This window comes from Cyanistes caeruleus, chromosome 1 (genome assembly GCF_971803275.1).
Source record: "Cyanistes caeruleus chromosome 1, bCyaCae1.hap1.1, whole genome shotgun sequence".
Classification (NCBI taxonomy): domain Eukaryota; kingdom Metazoa; phylum Chordata; class Aves; order Passeriformes; family Paridae; genus Cyanistes; species Cyanistes caeruleus.
In genome coordinates, this window is record NC_141701.1 from 63,078,080 (window position 1) to 63,087,090 (window position 9,011).

General features: G+C 36.0%; 1 long non-coding RNA gene across 1 annotated transcript; it reads right to left on the bottom strand.

The window, feature by feature from the left end:
- Nucleotides 1–787: 787 nt before the first annotated feature.
- LOC111925406 (uncharacterized) lies at nucleotides 788–4,478 on the bottom strand. The gene is made up of 3 exons (XR_002862230.1): nucleotides 4,401–4,478; nucleotides 2,396–2,526; nucleotides 788–889 (listed from the first exon to the last, which is right to left on the bottom strand). It is a non-coding gene; the product is annotated as an uncharacterized LOC111925406 (long non-coding RNA).
- Between the last annotated feature and the right edge of the window lie 4,533 nt (nucleotides 4,479–9,011).

Below are 9,011 nucleotides of genomic sequence, written 5' to 3' on the forward strand. Positions count from 1 at the left end.
TGCTGGGCAGGCAGTGGGAGAAGGAAGGACTTTGGGAAAATAACAGGCAGGAAAACAAAATGGCTTGGGTGTGCTCACAAGCAAAAATATTTTCGGAACTGCACTTTTGATTACCGTGATAAGTCTATGAAGGTATTGCACTGCTAAAGGTGGTATACGGCCTGAGAGGAGAAAAAAAGGGAAAGATCCAGAATGAAAGAGTAGAAAAGAAAAGAAAAAACCAAAAATTTCCGTCTGAAAGTGAGGCTAGACCCTTAAAGGTCATTTTTAAATACAAACAAAATAAAATGTGACAACTCAGGAACCTGGCTCTTACATGAACCTTTTATGTAGGATTGCTAAACCAACCAGTAGAAATTTATGAAATGAAGAAAGTTCTGCCAGCAGCTGTTCCTGGGAGTCAAGGGAGGACATAAGACATTATTTACTGTTGCCACTATGCAAACTGTATTCATATTTTCCTCCCACGCCCCCAGTTTTAGTTTGGAATTTGAATTTAGAGGATATTCACTTCTTACAGTTTACTTTCACCATTCTAACTGTATGCATGTAAAGGAAGCCCTGACTCATTTCCCCATTTCCCCTTCTCCATAATGCATCTTGTCTGAAACTGTAATAATTCCCAGTAGATATCTTTACTGACATATGGTTTATTCTGCTCTTAGGTAGTACACATTTTAGGATGACTATTAAAAAAAGAATAAATAAACGTTTTTTATTCCCCTCCCCTATCCCACCTATATTAACACAATGTTATCTACAAATATTTTCAGTACTTTTATACTTAGATGACTTTGTCCACACCATGGAAACGCCCCCTGTTGTCATGCTGATATCCAGGTGTTTATTTTAGAAACATCTGGGGAAGGTTTTCAGTTTTCTTGAATTCCTGTTTCAGAAAAGAAGAGCTGTCTTGAGCTGTCTTTCATTTCCAGTTTACAGTGAAATGTGCTCCATAATATGGAGAAACGAGCAATGGTCTGGACCACAGCATTTTCACAGAGATCTGGAGAATTGATTAATTTCAAAAAGAAAAGGATTAAAAAAAATATTGTCCCAGAAAATTAACTTGTGAGAGTGTTGGATAATAATCTGAACTGTTTGAAATTTGATTTCAACCAAATTCCAGATCTTTTGTGTTTCAGTCAATTCTCTTTCTACAATGGCAATCTCTTAAGGCTTACCACTGCACAACCTGAAACCCAATGATATGGCTGCATGAAGCGTAATGCTCAATGACCTCTTTTGTAGGACTATAGAGATCTCATTAACATTAATACCATTTGTGGAGAACCTTAGGACAATGGGAAGCAGAGCTTTAAAAAACATGCATTCACCCACAGATGTGCATTGAAATTTTAAAGACATGTACTGGATTGTTAGGAATATGCACGCTGAATTTTAAGCAAATCCCTGAAGTTTCTAGTGCCACTGTTCAAGCACTTCATTCTCTGTTATGTGCAGTGACTTTCATGAACAGTTTAAAGCAGTGATATGAACTATTTGCCTGAAACAACTCTGCACTCAAACTATGGATCTCCTGACAGCTCTGTCATGATTCTACCCACTGAGACACAAGCAATCCCTCTCCCTGGCCACAAACACACTAGCTCTTGTTATTGTGATCAATAATCCTTAGGTAGCTGTTAGGCATGGAGTTAGGATGTGCATGACTTTAAACTTGGATCCTCACTGCTCTGTCCAGATGCTTGATCAAGCTCAGTACATCTACTGTAAAAAGCCATATAATGACTGTAGGTATGATCCTTTGTGTTCCATGTAAACATTTCTTCCCTGTCCAATAGAGAAAGTGGTAACTTCAGGTTAAAATTATATATCCCTGATTTATCATTTCTGTTAACTTCTGGCTGCATATGATTGTGTATGTGCATCTAAACACACACGTGAATGCTTATATATAGAGATGCACACACCCACAAACACATGTGAAAATATATAAGTATTTATGGAATTCTATGCTGGGTTCACTAATTTAACACTGTTTACATGTGTCTTAATTTGGCTCTGCCTGGTAGCATTTTCAAATCATTTAGTAGTTGATGTCAGTAATTTGTTGGCAATGCTGATGTTCAGTGGTGGGCAGAGAGGAAAACAACAGTGAAGAAGAGAAACTTGGTCAGGTTACAAGTTGCTGATAATGATTTTAAAGAAAATGAGCCCCATCTGGCAAGTATATAACCATACGTGCCCAGATAAATGGAGCTTTATATACTACTGTATGGAGACAGTGACTGTAAGAGGTTCAGTCTAAGTGGCTAGGGATCTAAATTATCTAGTGGGATCATTTTTCTTCATGAGGAAGGTCTCATGTCTAAGGCAAGATGGTATCATTCCACGATGGATGCCTATAGACACAGAGAAGTTCATTACTCACCCCGTTAAGTGATGATGAAAGAGCAAAGCAGAGTTAAAGAGATGTAGGGGCTTGGTTCTGCCTATGTGTCTGGTCCAAGAAGAGTTAGCAGTCCTTCACTGTGAGTTTTGGTCTCAGTGTTGTTAGTTTTTCTGTGAAAAGAGAAACTCTTGGGTTTTGTCTTCAGGATTCAAACCACGGCATTTTCAGCTGGATTGTTCAAGACAGCAAAAAAGTTCTATTAAGTAGTGTGTACAAAGTACAAGAAAGTAGCAGGGGAAAAGGCAGAACTGTGAACCATGTAAAAAACTGCATTTTCACACATTCTGATGTTCATCTGTTAAAATCTGTGCAGTATTTTAGAATTCAGTTACATGAAAAAAGGATGCTTATAAATTATTTCTAAGCTTTATGGAAATTTTGTCTTCTTATCCACTGTTGCAGCATCCAAAATTCTTAAAAAAGAATCAAGCCAAGCTCCTAAATGCCATGCTTACCTGATACCCATGATTCCTTCCAAGCAAGCATCCTATTGGAGAATCTGTTACCACATCAGGTAGAAATGACCATACACATGTGATTATGACAATCTAACTATCATAAAATTAGTTGCCAGATTTATTTTTAAAGATTTTTGCATTCAATTCAGAGTATAAGCACAGCTGAACATATGGACCACACAGCATGCCACACTGTCTCACATTCATATGTTCAGCGGCTAAGGCACTTTTCCTTGCAAAATTTGCAAAATCCACTGCTTCACCAATTAGACTTTTATTTATATTTGTTCTGATCAACCATTTTTCTAATGGGATGACCTCATAATCTCAAATTTTAGAGGAGAAAATTTGAATAGTCACATGGATTAGTTCCATAGGATTTCTCAGAAGGTCTTATCAATACAGATGTACGTCAGATTGTTTTACTCAGAAAATCTCATTAAGACTGGGGCATGCCAAAAAAGTTATTTTACCTGGCAGAGTAAAGAAGTTATAATAACAAAAGATGAAAATAGACCCCTTTCTGCTCTTTTCCCTCAGATAATTTTCTGTTTAAGGTACAAAGCAGGTATTTTAGAAAATTTGAGGTCTATACTTGGCACAATAATTGACATTCTGAAGAACCTCAGCTACATGGTTTAGCTTCTGCACCTTTTTCAGGAGCAAACTGAGGAGTTTATTTCTCTTTTTCTTCATTTGTTTATACTGTGTTTATTTGGATGTTGTTGTTTAATAAGTGAATACGTAGTATCTGGCAATATTATAGGGCAGTAAAGAGTGTGAGAAGAGTGTGGGGCAATTGCAATCAATCTTATTTTTGTCTTCTATTTTGTCTTGTTATTTAACATGGGAGAAAAAAATTGTCTGAGGGGAAGCTGGCTGGTTTGGTTGGCCATGTACTCAGAAGTCACATTCTTCAATGCATAGTGAGGATGATGGACTTGGATCAGAATAAATTACAGTGCCAGAAAAACAATTTAAAAAAAAAAATTAATGAGTGCTCAAAAAAGACAAGGAAGTAATCTTTAGAGACAAGAAATGAGATTGTACACTCTCCACATTCTAATTTTTGACTGGAATGTGAGGGTACAAAGTTGTCATATTGTGAATATTAAATTCTGTGATAATATCACATATGAGTAATTTGCTTTGGCCTTGTGCACATTGAATTAAACTGTATGAAGTACAAGCTCGTTGTAAATTCTTGTAAATATCATTGTGCCAGCCTTTTTGATCCTCTATATGCTGGAATTTCTTAAGCAAACTTAACAGTTTCCCAGTGTCATGTAATTTGTATTCACGTTTGTGTATGAGTTAAATCCTCGTCCTTTCATGGATGAACCTCAGAATTTTTTTCCAGCTATTTAATATATCAAATATCCATTACCTTGTAACATGGAATTATGGTAACAGAAGTTAGACAGACAAGATGCAAATGGTTACACAACAGTAGAGGGAAATAAAGTTTTGATTTTCAAGGTTTGTTGTATCTGACTGGTTCAGAATATGTCACAGTTTCTCTATACCTGATGAGAATTCCTTATGCTAGTATGTCATATCTCTACTTGAACCAAAGCAATGATCCAGGCCATAATAGGAATGATCTTGGAGGAGAACTACAGTGTTAGGACCACTTCAGATTGGGTGAAGTCATAGTCACTTGAGTCAGAATCAAGTGTATGAGGTGTAATGGTGACTGAAGCTGATGAATGAGTGGCCATTTAAATGTGTTCTATTTGAAAGGAAGAGAAAGGTATGTGTAGAACACAAAAATAGAAATGCTTTCTGTGGCAGGAGATTGGACCAACAACTATGAGAAACAGCTGCTAATATGGCTGGAAATAGTTGTCTGGTTTTTTTCATGATCATATGAAGTTTTGCTGCTACTGTGAGAGTCATGAGAACATTGTTTCATTATACCATGGGAACTAAGGAAAGAGAAAGAACAATAGGCCTGTTTCTGTATCAGGAAATAGAAGTGCTGCAAAATATGATATCAGATACAGCATTGAAAAGAAAGAGTTCTAGCTTATGGGTACCAATATTTGTCCACAGAAAGCAAAAAGAAAACTACATAAGCATTTCAGGAAATAGGAGAAGCAAATGTCATTTTGTATTTAAGTCATACTGGTTATGAGTATGGTTAAAATTTATTTGTGTGTTATCATGTCCACTAAATGGCTTTAAATAACAGGTGTAAAGTAAGCTGGCAAAGACTGAAGGAGTTAAGAAAGATGATCCATAATATCCATAGTAATGTTTTCTTTTAATTCAAGTATGTTCTATTTGTTGTCACCTAGAAAGTCTTTCAGAAAATATCAGAAAAGCATCTGGAGATCAATATTACTAAAGGTTGCCACAGAGGTTTGACTCATCTTATGGTGTTCCCTTAAAACCAGTCTTCAACATCATTTTTTTAAAGCATTTTAACTGCTTTAAAAAAAAATGTAGCGAAGTAAAATATGACTCATTATGAAATTCAGTATTAGTCTCAATAACTGTTTGTGTGAACATCTGACATCCATTTTCTACTCAGTAAAGATGCTTAGCAAGGTAATTCAATACTTATTCTTACTATTCCCTTGTCTCTTGCCAGGTCATGTCAATGGCAAATTGAACCTCAGTAAGGAAAAGAACACAAAAAACACCTTGAAGAAAAGAGAGTAGCCATAAAAAAATTATAGACAATGGAACCGATAAATAAGGCCCAAACACTTTAATGTCTCAATGGAAGAAAATAATCTGAATCTATCCACTGAATTTAGTATGACTTACAGATGCTTTTATGAGTGACTGGATCTGAGCTAATATATTCTGTTGAAAGATGAAGTATATGGCTTATACTCCTCTGTGTTATTGCCTCTATTCTGGATCAGAGTGAACTTTTGCTTGGCCAGGTTGACAACAGGCAGATTGAGGCTGGTTCTGTTTTCATCCATCCATGCAAACATGCCTGCTGACACCTTTCAAGAACCGAACTTCGTGTCTGTCATATGATCATGTCACAGTTCAAGTCATCCTTTATCTGGCAATGTATTTGATGTAGTACCATTGTATTTTAAATGGTCCATGAATATGACAAAAACGTTATATTTTCTTCAAAGTAAAATAAAATTAGCAGGGTACAGGCTACACCAGAAAAAGAAGAAAACAACAAAACAAAACCAAAAATCAAAAACAAACCGAAAACAAAACACTGTAAAAAACAACAGAAAAATGTTCACTAAGTTAGTATTACTCTCACACATCTGGGAAACTGTCTTTGGCTTTCCACTGTCACAGGCATTTTTAACAAGTAGGATAAGCAAAGGCTCAGCATCAGGATGAGAGATAGGACAGGTTTCTATTGCATTCTATTCTTCAGGCATTCAAATCTGATGTCTTTAACCTGTGTTTTTTATGATCAAAAAACTGTCTTCTGCTTCCTGGTGAAAAGCATCACAGTAAGTCTCTTAGTGGATATTTGCAAGTTTGCATAAAGATACTTCTTCAGGAGAACTGGAGAGCCATTTATAATATTCTTTGCTAAAGTCTTCAAGACATTGCTTCTGTGTGTCTGAACCTCCAGTACTACATGGGTGCCATCTTTCCTGTGATCTTGTTTAGATAAGACTCTTCATGACCAGGTATCTTTTCCTGTTCCTGTCATTTCCTGTCAAGGTTTTGAGAATCATAGCAATGTCTTAATTTCTGCTGCTGCTTCTGTCAATGGCTTTTATCTGTTCTGAGGCTGAGAGAGACATGAGAATGTTTTGCAACAATATGAAACTATTTCAGGCATTCAAAGCACCTCAACTGAATTTTTGGTTTCCCATTTATTCAGAATGCAATGTGAAAGCTAGAGGTCTTGAAAAGTACAAACCAAGCACCAGTAATTTTCACCTGAACTCATTCAAACTGAAGCCAGCAGGTTTCAAAGAGCTCTAATAATTACTGAGAGACTTAGCAAAGGCTTGTCTGATCCTATATTTGTGACTTAGTACAGCATTCTAACCTGCTTTCACACTCTCCGTAGCTAAATTAAGAGCTCTTAGACAATGATGGATGGCAAGTCTGCCACACTCTGACTTTAAAGAAGTTGAAATAAAGTACCAGCTGGAAAGAAATAATGGAAATGTGGATGGGCTGTTCAGTACACATGTAAATGTAAATAACACATATGAGGGACAGTGGAACTGAAAAGAAAGGCTTTAAGATATGTTTCCATATCTTCCACATAAGGTCTTGAAATTCCAGGTTATAGACCAATAAATATTATTACAAGAAATAAAAGTTTTTGTAACATATAAAGAGAATTAGTATATATCCATAATAGAAACCATAAGAGGTATAATGGATATGATTCAGATACATGTAAAAGCTCATGTAGCAACCTTTGAAGACAATTTTTGTTTTCACACAGAATGGCACAATCTGATAAGAACAAGAAAACACAAACCTTAGGAGGAACTTGTGCTTTTCCCCTTTTCTGTTCTCTGTAAAGGTGATTATGATACTTCATACAGTCTGACAGAAAACAGCTGAGTTAGATGTTAGATTTTAGCCAAGTGTTAGTATACATTTGCCCAGAAAGACTGACTAGCAGGTGATATGTTGGACTGCTGTGTCTGCTACCTAGCCTGAATACATCTTGTAATCATCATCTTTCATTTTTGGCTGCACTTCTGTCATGAGTTCTTGTGGTGTTACAGGTACTGCACTCCCATTTCATGGCTTTCCCGTTGCTGGAAACCTTCACCCTGGGACTGGCAAATTGAAATCAGTTTTTGTTCTGAGTTAGTATCAGTGAAGATACTTCAGATTTTCAGGTGCTGTGTGAGCATCTAAATGTTGTAATAATTGGCATGTTACAAAACCAAGGATCCTACCCTGACCTCAGATGTTTGGAGGAGTGTGACTTGAAATGCTTTAACTAAGCCTCAACTACCCTGCAAGTCTGCATATATCTTCCCAAAAATAGTCTTGGACATAATATTTGGTCACAGCTGAAAAGAGGCAAAGAGCAGGCAATTAGAAAAATGTGGCAACCTTCTGAATTACTTTAAGTACTCTATAAATAAGCTACTGAAAGAAAAATTCACTCTTTATTTATTTACTTACATAATTAATTAATTTTACTGGATCCAGACATGTACCATATAGACTGAATTTACAAAAAAGTGACATACGAACTGCAAATAACAGAAAAGAATCATAATCAGTAGGGTAGATAGTGTGTTTAAAACTATAAATTCTGTTATGGAAATATATGTAAATGGTTCTATAATGTCTTTAAGACTTAAGTTCTGAGACACAAACCATTTGGAGTACCATTTTTTTTTTTTTTCAACCGCAAAAAAACCAAATGCTCCCGTTGCGTTATAAAATGAGTCGTCACAGACATCTAACCTTGAACAAGAGCTGATTGATTAGATCTGAATCCAGCTGGATAGCACTACCTTGCTTATACAAAACCAGTTCTTTTTTTTTTTATTTTTTATTATTCATAGGTTACATCAGTTTTTAAAGTATGACTTTTGAGGCCACATCACCACTGGAAAAAAAATCTGTCATGTTTCAGAGTTCAGGAAACATTACTGAGAACTATTTTGTGTGTCTTTGTTGAACTAAGACATTATGTTTTCAAAAAAAGTCAAAATAGGAACTGAATTCTGTTAAGAAATACAGTGATCTGTCATAGAGACTCAGTAAAATGTGATAAGGGAAGATTTATTTTGCATTCTGTATTTAAATAATGTACTTTTTTGAACATATAAATCTAATGCCAGTTTTCTGCCTTCTGTGGAAGAGACTGTGATCAATTTCTCTCTGCTTGGGTTCTGGACAGACAGTATGCATCTGTTGAAAATTTATTTGAATACCTGGATGCATGTATATCCTGATTAAACACTAATAGACACAGTGTAGCCATCCTGCACAGGCACACTAATATGTTTGCTAAGCTGATCAATAATAAGATTGATCAGTCTTTTGCTCGGCCAAGTTAATCATGGTATTGATCAGCTTAGCAAACACATTGCTTTCCTTGTGCAGTATTACTGTACGAGGGCTCCTCTCCACCCCCATCAACTGGACATCAGGAGATTTCAGAAAATGAAATATAACCACATTTTCTACCGTAAGTGCTCCTATTCCTT